At 36.9% G+C, this 11111-nt stretch overlaps 2 long non-coding RNA genes across 2 annotated transcripts; one reads left to right on the top strand and one right to left on the bottom strand.

Annotated features, from left to right (window-relative positions):
• Positions 1 to 2439: 2439 nt before the first annotated feature.
• On the bottom strand, positions 2440 to 11045 carry LOC106963062 (uncharacterized). The gene is made up of 6 exons (XR_001428115.1): positions 10910 to 11045; positions 10138 to 10251; positions 9981 to 10072; positions 9749 to 9846; positions 9535 to 9654; positions 2440 to 2547 (listed from the first exon to the last, which is right to left on the bottom strand). It is a non-coding gene; the product is annotated as an uncharacterized LOC106963062 (long non-coding RNA).
• LOC106963064 (uncharacterized) lies at positions 2448 to 6089 on the top strand. Its single transcript, XR_001428116.1, has 2 exons — positions 2448 to 2519; positions 5834 to 6089. It is a non-coding gene; the product is annotated as an uncharacterized LOC106963064 (long non-coding RNA).
• Positions 11046 to 11111: the final 66 nt, after the last annotated feature.

Raw genomic sequence — 11111 nt, 5'->3', positions numbered from 1 at the left:
TATATTTTTGTAACTAAACTGATTTCTCAGAATATAAACATGTTTTACATAAACATTAATTTGATTCAGTTTAATTTGACTTCCTTTATTTAATCGAGTTAAAACCCCATTGAGATCAAAATCGCATTTGCTGGCCAGAATATCTGCTTCACACATCAAAAGGGTTGCACGATCAAAGACGTTTAAAAGACAATTTAAGACAATAAAAAGGGGGAAATGAATAAAATATGGAGATTTTCATTCAGAACTTTGACATATTAGAGGAAATTATTTAAAATCTCTTCTCGTGTGATTTATTGACTAGTACAAAGTCACATTTGGTCTGAGGTTTGATGCTGACCTTTCAAATATTAAATACTGCACAAATAAAGCTTTAACCAAAGCCTACCTTTCTGATTCCATTGTGATGATTCTTGTTTCCAAACACGTCCTGTTTATTAATGCTCTTCATTGTCAGATTCAGGTTCTCCAGTTTGCTCTTGTCCTCCGCTCCTTTCCATTTGGACTCTCTGACATTTACTCAGGATTGTCATCTTCCTGAAAAGCCAGATGGTTATCAAGTTTAAAGTTAAGTACTTAAGTCATTACATTTTTTCTCAAAACAAGCTGGTGATTCCAAGAATCCGAGATGTGAGTCACATGTTCAAGTTCATCCAGTCCTGCAGCAAAACAGTCGCCACACAAAATATTCCTCTGTGATGAGCAATGAGAATGACTTCTATTAATGTTTTTCCTCAGGAAATTGATTTCTAATAGGACTGCTGACATGAAATCCACACCGGACTCAAGTAATCCACACATGAAAGGAAATACAAACAGAATTTGCCATAAATACAGCTGAGTGTAAAAACAGTGGGATGACACAGGGAAGAAAGAAGCAAAATAGCTAAAAAAAACCCCAGATTTTTAAGAGAAAGTCAAACCAATCAGTGCAAATTGATATAAGCTGGTTTAGTCCTAAATGATGGCTAGAGAAAAGAACTAGTAAAAAGTTTTTTCAGTAGCAGAAAAAAAACACATAAAAGTGAAACTAGAAGTAGTTTCTTTTTAGACCAATTCACTACAGATGTATTTCTAAACCTCTTAATGTTAAAGTTAGTCGCACTGGGACTATAAACCAAAAGAAAGAAACGATAACTTCACCATTAAATGGCTGCGAACGGGTGCCAATAACATGATTTCTGACAGAGGAGTCAAAATAATAATCACATGAATGGTAAAGATCCTAGAAATTTGCTGCTTTAAGCACAATAATATTTACACCACACAGGCTAACAGTGTTGCAAGAATATATTTCAGATTTATGGTAATCGCAACATCAGCATGCAAAGTATGCATATTGCCAAGAATGCTAAAAAAATCTTATTTATCAAAGTACAATGCATTCAGACTCTATGCCAGTAATTTATTTAGTAACATTTGTTTATTTTATTGTTTATTGCAGCAAATAAAGTTTTATTAGGTGATAAGAAAAAAACTACAGCAGAGTTGCTTCATTGCCAAATGACCATCTGAGGCAACTTTTTCATCATATTCTTGTTAAAATGTATATTCCTGTGGATCAATAACTTATTATTTGTGATCTATAAACCAAAACAGAAAGACACCAGCACTGTTTATTTATTGCAGTAGTTTCACATTTTGCATATTTTCTTTCTATCCAGCACCCTTCATAGATACTGGGTGGTGCTATTTAATACATTTTAAATTAAATTAATCTTTTTGCATTAGTAAAACTCTCATTCCCTCTAGGTCAGTGGTCCCCAGCCCTGGTCTTCAAAGATTTATGTCTGATGACTGAAGGATGATTTTGTGTCCGGTGAACAATTTCTGAATTGATTTTGGTCATTAAGCTGCTAAAAACTTTGCCAGAAAAATGAGAGTTGATTTTCACTGAGGCCACCAGATTTTATTTACAATGTACTGATATTTAAAACAACCCATAATGACACATAACCTGACAGGTTTGGCTTGGGATGAGAGCTGAAACTGCTGATGCTTCAGTTAAATACACCTTAATCCTGCGGTGCATCACTCGCATGACAAAGCCTCTACGCTCCTGAAATACAAGTGGCAACAAAAAAAGTAATGATTATTAATATAAGCCTGGTTTTATAATCATACCGACACAATTTCTTAAAAAATGTCTAACTTTGCTAATGTAGATATATCTTGTATCTCTAATTTCCACTTGATGGATTGACAGTAAGTGGGGAGGAGATGTCAAGAAGCTTAAACCAAACTGAGTCGACCAAAAGTATTTCATGAATTTAAAAATGTCGAATTACCTAATCTTCTCCACTGCTAGACTCAGGTAATAAGCCCTGCAAATAAATAAGCCCATAATTTATGAATGCATATTTTAGGTTTACTTTATATTCTTATTCTTTTGGCACTTTCTTCATCAGTAGCTGAACAGGAAGTAGGCCAGAGAGAGTAGGGGAAGACATGCAGCAAGCAGCCTGGGTCCAGAAACCCGACACAGAACATCTTCATCAAGGACCACAATCTCCACACTGGTGAGTATTTTATACTGGGTGGTTTGTTCTGTAAGAAATTGATGACGCAGCGGAAAACCGGATCATAACCAAAGTAAAAAGCGTTATTCTTTGTGTTCTCACTGTTTATACCAGCATTATCAAAACAGGCGGCATCGTCCTTTGAATCTGCTGGTGGTCGAACATCTTTCCAAAACTTTCTAAAGAAAGTCTTGTGACAGAGAAAAATTAAAGGAAAGACAAACCCAGGGGGTCAGAAAATGAGGCCACCTCAGATTTAAAGGTTTTTTTTTTCCCTCTAATTACCAACCAAGATTATAAATTTGTGAATTATTATCTTGTTTATGGTAAAATAAACTAAGTGGGTGGGATAACTTCAAGACGACACCAGACATTGATTAATGGAAACTTCAAATCTGTAAAACGTAAAAACCAACTGATGAATCAGAAGCTCTTCCGAGGCGATTATTCATAAAGACTAGATAGAAAACATAAAACATGTAGTTTTGGATAACATTTTAATGCAGTTATAGTTTTAAACTGAAAACTAAATTGTCTTCAGTCTAGTTAGTAAATTAGCAAAAATAACAAAACAATATGATGAACTCCCAAGCTAAATGGGGAAATTTGAAAACAGTTTAGGAAAATGTGTAACCAGATCACAAAACATTATTGTTTATAAGTAAAATCTCACATTTAATGTTGAGATAAATATGGATGTAAAACTGTACAACAAATGGAGGTCAGAGCTCCTTGTGAAGAAGTTTGTCCTGTAATCGCTGGGTTGCCAGTTCAAGCTTTGTCCTTCTCCATTGTTCTTGAGTAAAGCACTTTACCCGTTACAGTGACAGACTGTTGCAGGGCAGCTACGGTTACAATGTAGCAATTGAGAAAAAAATGCTTGCTGGGTGCGTGGACTCTGCTGAACTTTTAAATTTTGCCCCATGGCTATTGTTTACCCATGATCTACATCAGGGGTGTCCAAAGTCGGTCCTCGAGGGCCGGCATCCTGCATGTTTTAGTTCTCTCCCTGGTGGTATTAACAACCTTTTCAGCATATCAATGTTCCTCTTAGGCCTCTAATGAGCCATCATTTCATCCAGGTGCGTTAAACCAGGAACAGAACTAAAACATGCAGGATGCCGGCCCTCCAGGACCGACTTTGGACACCCCTGATCTACATAATGTGCCAGTTCTATGAAGCTCACCTACAACTTCCATCCCAACAAGATGGCTCTTAAAGTTAATTCAATATTTGGAAGTGTGACCACTGCAAACTGAATGCCTTTGGCCACTTCCTCTGCTTCCATTGCTACAACTACAGGCAGACTACAACTCTAAAACAGCACAGAAAATCAATGTCATCATTCACAACTTCTCCTGTTTGCCAACTGGCCTGGTAAAAAAAAATCTACCAGCAGAATCAAAGTTAATGGGAGAAAACCCAGCCAGATCACTGGAGGGAGATGAGAATCAAGCAGAGTTGTGTCAGAAGGCAGTAGTCATGGTAGGTAAATGAATGTAATGTGAAATGCTTTGGAGTCCTCTGGACTTGATGAAGCACGGTACAGATACATTTACTATTTACAACAAATATTTTCATCCACACAGAAACACAGAATGGCTGAAAACTGTCTTTACTCCTGACCTATGAGTGCCATGAAGTTACATGCACTTAAAATCTCCAGCTGAAGTAAGTGGTAAATACAACAAGAAAACAGAAAAGGCAAACAACAAAGTGTGAGTGGAGTCTGTTTGTGCAACTTTTTGCAGCTGTAGCACAATCACAAACATGTAATCACTCACTGCTGAGTATGAAGAAGATGATGCCTTTTAGGTTACATATAGATCAGAGGTTGGGCAAATATATCAGCATTTTTACAAAATTTCCTTTTTTCCACTTACTACATGAATAGATGATTTGGATTCCCCCAACACTTTTTAGTGAGGATGTTTGCTAACGGTTAAAAACTGTAACTCCTATTATCCTTGTTGATTGCGCAACATTTCCTTCCACACTTTTTCCTTCCTCTCAACTTTCCATAAACATGCAAAGATTCAGATCAAATCTTTAGCAATGATCTCTTATGGTGCACAGCCATTGTGGAGGGAGCCAATGAGTCTTCCCAATTAGTCGGTTTTAACATAGCCAGAGCATAAATCTTAATAAAACTCTTTTTCCCCGTCTTAAAATTATAATTTTTTTAAGTGACGTAAATAGAAATAGGTCAACCCTTGCATAATATTATACATGTATTGAGATACACCTTTGCTTCAAGGCTAATTAAAAGCTACATTAACATGACATGTAATTTAAACCAAAGTATCTACAATAGAAGACACAAAATAAATAATTTTTTCTCATTGGGACAGTTTTACAAAATCCAAGAAAGACTTGCTTTTCTGCATAACTATTAGATTTCTTTTTTTAATTCTAATATTTCCTTTAATCATTATTAAGCAACAAATACCAAATTAGGGATGTCCATTACATCAGTCCTGATGTAGAAAATAAAGTTACGCTTTAAGTATATTCTGCACATCAAAGATCACGTGACCTTACTTTGACCCCTGACAGTCAGTGTGGAGCCAGAAAAACGGAAATATATCGAAATTTCCTGGAAGTCTCCAGAGTGTGCCACAGGACAGGGGGTCTTCCTAAGAGCTTTGCAGCAATAGTAGCAGAAGTAAATGTTTGCATATCAAGACTCGACTTTACTCACAGAAATACTCGGAAAACCTCAAAGCCAGCAAGCAAATGTATCCATATAGGGACGTATAGGTGATCGGATGCACGTGTCTGTGCAACACAGACATTGATGGCGTCACTGAAGCACAGACACAAATATTTATTATATGCATATAAAAAAAAGTGTGCTTTTATTAAGTGAATCTCTGTAGCTGTCTGATCAGTCCAAGGCAGCTTTGTCACTTGTGAGAAAATGAGGAGAGTGTTGACAGCTTTGTTGCAGTGTTTGCTCAAAGGACTGTTTGCTTATGTCTGAGCCAACATGAGAGAGAGAGAGGGAGACAAGGTACGTGCTTTCAGCCATGCTTCACGACCAGAGCAGAGGTTCAGGGTGGGAGGTGAGGGATGTGGGGGCTGCGGGGGCAGGGGTGTCCAGTCACACTGACTCCTGGTCGGCAATGAGGGAAGGTTGTTCAATCTGGGATCCTCTGAAAGATATATAGGAAGCAGGAATCTGAGATAGGTCTTCATGCTCTTTGGGAATTAAAGATCAAAAGTTGGGGAAAAGATCATATTCAAGGGGAAGATATATCACAAACTGGAGGCAGTGAAAGTAAATACATTTGTGTTTTGGTCTCTCATCCAGGTTTTGGGCTTGCAGCCAGATAGATCTCCTCCTCTGGCGCGACTCAAGACAGGAAGCCGATGAAAGAATAGGGGGACCCACGAGGAGCCGATGCAGGAGCCGAGACAGAAGCTACTGAAGACGTTAGAAGTTATTGTTTCTGATTGCGAGAGTCCCCACTGGCAACAGTTATATCGTTAATTGTGATGTCACAGAGCAGGTAGGGGATCTCCACTACAGACTCTTGTGGCCAGTAAACAATAAAACAATGTGGTTGGAAACTGGTTTGCAAAAGCATCTTATAATCTCCATCTACAGTCCAGAAAAGACAAAACAACGGCTTCTGGAAGATAGCGGATCGTGGCTACAAAAACACGGTGACATAAAACATCCAGTGAGAGAATAAGCTTTAGAAAGAGAACTTGCTGTGAGGCACTTCATGAAAGACTCTAGCCACATGAATTTATTTATTAAAGTTAATATTCTCTCACCACACCAATCCAATACTACGATACGTTAATATCAGGCCTTTGTTCATGTATTTGAATGCACATACATGGTTAAAAATATATAATTTGTAATTTCGTAGGCATGTACAAATCTAGTTGCAGCTGTAGACCTGTGTTCTTTGTCATAAGGGCTGATGGAGCAAAATGGCAGCTTCGCTTCTGTCTGTGTGTCAATAGAAATGACCGATTTCATTGTAACCGCTTGAGGGTTAAGGAGCGCTAAAAGTCTGCCGTCATTTACTTTTCAAAGTGCTTTAGCACCTTCAGCCCTCCTGAGTCAATACTTTCTAGAACCATCTTCCACTGCAATTACAGCTGAAGGACAAATTTGTTGCCTTCTTTTTTTCCCAGTTTGGGAAGGGAGTGTTTCAACAGCTCTTTTGAGAGATTTAGATTGGATTTAGACTTTCAATGAGTCGTTGCTTTTATTTTTTTTATTGTTTTTACTCCATTGCAGCTGTGAGTGGATGTTTAGTATCATTTTCCTGCAGAAACTTGAACATCCAACCCAGGATTTTTTGACGGCAGTCTCTTGCAGGCTTTTCTTCCAAGATTCTCGTATATTTAACTCAACCCGTTAAAATAATTAACCAAGAGCCAACATTTGATGCAGTAATGTCGCAACTAAAAGACTCAATCTGCAGGTTTTTACTTTTCTGAGTTTGATGTATAATAATCTTTGCAGATGCTCCAGCCAGAAAGGATATGACATTATGGAGTGGAAAGGGACTATTTTCAAAAAACTTCCAATTTCTGGCGTTTTATCTTCACTTGTTGACATCCAAGAAGATAGCTGATCATGGCTACATACATAAGGTGATAGGCTGACCTTTGATTTCTGCATATTGCATTTACATGCAACATAGATTCTTGATCAAGCATCAAGAATGTATTTTAAATGTGTATGAGAATAGATGTACGGATTTTCCATAACAAATAAACCTATAACATCATAACTTTAGATTTGATCTTAATGCAAGTTTGACTTGATCTGCAAATCACAAGTAACCCTGCAGCCCAGCCTTTCCTCCAGTTCTGACGTTCCCCTCATTGCCATGCAGCTATCTGTGGTATTCTCCCTGCCTGCTCCCTCCAACCTTACACCCGTTATCTCGTGAACCCCTTGTCACTTGTAGATTCCACTTCATAATCTTTGCACTGTTGCAAACATGACTTGCAGGCCCTCATCAGACTCCCTGCATGGTTTGGAAAATCTGACTTTCTTTTTTGTTGCACCAACTCTTCAAACTTACTCCCTGTGTCTGGCATTGCTAACAGCAAAGGAGGAAGACTTATCTTTATTGACGTGGACCAGGCCAATAAAACTAGAGTCATCAGAAAACTCCAAGAGTTTCACTGCTGGGTCTGCCAAGGTGCAAACATTTGAAATGCTTGCTGTCATTTCAAATGTTAATGTTTTTTTTTCTCTCTGTTTTCTTTTCTGATCGTTCTGGATGAAGTGCTGTAAAAGTAATTTTTTGAACTTTTTGTAACTTCAGATTTTGTTTGAGAGAAAGAAAAACTATCCAAACAAACTTGAATAAATTAAAAAGTAGTTGTTGCTCTTGTTTAATCATACAGAAACTGTGATTAATCAGATTCTGTGGTTCACCAAACCCTGATCACTGCCAGGAGAAACTGTTAGTAATCAATCTGAAATCATGAAAGAGACTAAAATCTCAGAACTATAACATCATACAGAAATTCAAGAACCATGCTGATTTATTGCACCTCTGTAATTTGTACAAAAAATGGAAGAAGCAAACATGAAGGCCTTTCCATTTCTTAAATTACTTCTCAACTACACTGGTAGAAGTGCTTGCTTAAAGCATATTAGTAACGAAAAGTATAAATAATGCAACATAAAGCCAATAAATGTCCCATCTGGTCTCTAGTGTGTTTGAACAAAGATGACAGAAAGCCCACACATCACCACACAACCAGTTTTTTCTAGTAAACTACACATTTTTCAGGATCCATTGCAGTTTATTTCCCTTCTTTTTGGATATCTTGAATGTTTGTTTTCAGTTCTTCCTGGGCGAGTTACTAATGACCTTTTCTTTAGTTAATATAATTAGCTGCTCTGTCTATTGATGTCTTGCACCAAGTAACAGTTCATCACCACTAACTTCATTGTCCAGTTGGCTGAAACTTCACAAATGTATGAATGATGAGGAATTTTCTGAAGTTGGATTTGTGAACAAAAGTATAAAATGTGAAGCTTATCATTGTAAAAATGTTTAAACAATTATAATTTATCTGCAATAGTGTATCAACAATAGTAGTAAGTATTTAATAAATTTACTTTCTTAATATGGAAAGAGGAAAATTTTTTTATCATGAATCCAGAAAAATATACTACCTCAAGTTTGAAAGCGTTTTGCATATTACTAAATTAAATGCATTTGATTATGTTGTCAGGTATTATAGATATTCCTGCTGTTATGGGAGTCATTTCCAACTTTTCCACAATCATGAGAAAAACCAACGAGTTTTTAAAATACACCAAGGAGAGGATGAGGCAGATCCAGAAAGTCAGTGAGAAGATGACATGATTTCATCACCTTTCTAAATAATGGCCAAAAGCGATTTTTTGTTTGTTTGTTTGTTTTTTTGCCTAAGTCATCTTTTGGTAAAACATGAGTTGGGCCATTATTTTAGGTAGGTTATGATTTGGAAATGGAGATACCTGCTTCATACACAGCTTCACTCATGTGGAAGGTGAGTGATCAACCTGCGCTTGTTAACGATCTGAAAGCAGAGAAGACCACTGTTACCATAGAAACGGTCCATTTTAAATTTGCCAATGAACATCTACTTTCAGAGAAGGCTTGAAGAAGTTAATTTGATTATACAGTGGACATTTAATCAATATTATCTCCCACTATGTTAAAATGAAACGACCACATAAACGGTTAACTGAACAAAATCAGAAAAAATAAATTATTCAACCTCATTGAACTAATTATTTTATTTTACAGGATTATTCAAAATTCTTACTGAGTAATTCAATAGTTCATACCAGTTGATAATTTTAGTTTAAGGTTCAGTTTATCATCTCGTCTCTTAGTGAGACGTTTTAGCTTCACAGGCTTTGAGAGGTGAAACCTGATCCCACTGGTAGAGACTTTATATGTTGTAGGTGATTTAGTCTTTTAGCTACAGACAAAATCCGTCCTCTTGAAATCTTCAGAAGAAAGGATGAAGTCTTACCAAAACCAAACTCTGGACCTGGAGTAGAGTCTTTTCAACTGACTGATGGCTCTCTGGTCCAGTAGGATTGATGCACAACATGAAGAGGTCCAGCTGTCCTGTGGGCCTCAAACGTCTCATCTGAAATAAACAGAACCACCTGGTTGAAATGGAGCCGCTCTAACACATTAATCAGAAAGTTTCTGGTGTATTATTTTATGAAGCGTTCAGTAACCCGTCTCTGGACGGCCGTGGTTCTTCACTCCAGTCAGTCCTGAGCAGTCAGTGTTGCAGCATTCACACAGAGCGATGTCTCCCTCTATGGACCGCCATCTGAATAACAGAAAAAAAAATCTCCAAAAGCATCTTTCAGCAAAATAAATATTCACTGGAAGATTTTAGGCTGAGCTGAGAAAGAATAAGGAAGTTAAACTAAACTAGAAATTATAAATGTACAGTTCAGTGACCTCAATGTGAGTTTGTGGAAGAAAGAGGCTTTATTATGACGGCTTGGAGACTTTTGTTTCAAAGTGGCTCCAAGATGGCAGCTTATGAACATCTAGAGAAAAAAAGACACGTTTACTATATATGCTCACATTATAATAACAGCAAATGTTTATCTACCTCCTCTGGAGATGTTTGGTTGAAAGTAAACATTTTGAAGCTGAAACAAAGTCTGTTAGCTGGATCCTGAGGCGGGAATGTGGAGGAAGAGTCTGGCAGTAAACTGTCCATCATCTGTAACAGAGCAGCTCACATTACAGAAACATACCCAGCTTACATCAAGAATGATCAAGTCCATATAGAAAATTTATAAATTGTTTGTTGGAAAATACTTTCTTTGTAGTAAAGGAAAACTAGCAACTACCCAGTAACTTTATCTGCATATAGATCAAAAGTGTTAAAATGTATTTGGTTTATATAGTTCTAGCAAAAAGTACAAACACCCTCATTAGAATGAATGTCAAAGTTTGGACTGTTAATTATTTAATCTATTTTATGGAATAATAAACCCAAAATAAGTATAAACTTCAAAAGAATTTCATAAAGAAAGAATTGGGTCAACATATGGAATTTAAATATCCATCCGCATTAATATATGGTTATAAGGTTAATATATGGTAGTTAACTAATAGTTAACTAATTGGTTAACTCTATGAAGGTTAGAACATAAAGATTAAGCCTGTGTCCCTTGGTTTTGTTAGTTTTCATTACAAAATGAAAACCACACAATTTAAATGCAATATGTTACATAAATGAACATCATTTAACATTTATAGAGTAGAAATAACCTTCATTGTCCCTCATCGGGTCATAGCTGGCAAGTTTAGATTTTTAAATTTAGCACTGAGTTATTAAGCCACTATATTGTAATGTTGCTTTTATCCATGCAAACTGACCCATGGTTGGAGATAAACTTGTATCTCGGCTGTGAGAGAAGATTTGACTTCAGTGTAGCAACACAGGAGTCAACATAAAGAGTGAGGGAAGGATGCAGCAGCGCCTCTACACTGGCCTCCAAAAGCCCTGCTTTCCCCTGCTGGTAAACTGAGGAACTGCGTTGAGATGTGCAGCTTTCTGTTGGAACAAAAACATTT

Source organism: Poecilia latipinna, unplaced genomic scaffold (genome assembly GCF_001443285.1).
Source record: "Poecilia latipinna isolate Pla-1442-1.1 unplaced genomic scaffold, P_latipinna-1.0 Scaffold1490, whole genome shotgun sequence".
Classification (NCBI taxonomy): Eukaryota; Metazoa; Chordata; class Actinopteri; order Cyprinodontiformes; family Poeciliidae; genus Poecilia; species Poecilia latipinna.
Note: the sequence above shows the minus strand (reverse complement) of the source record. Positions and strands in the feature narration are given on the sequence as shown.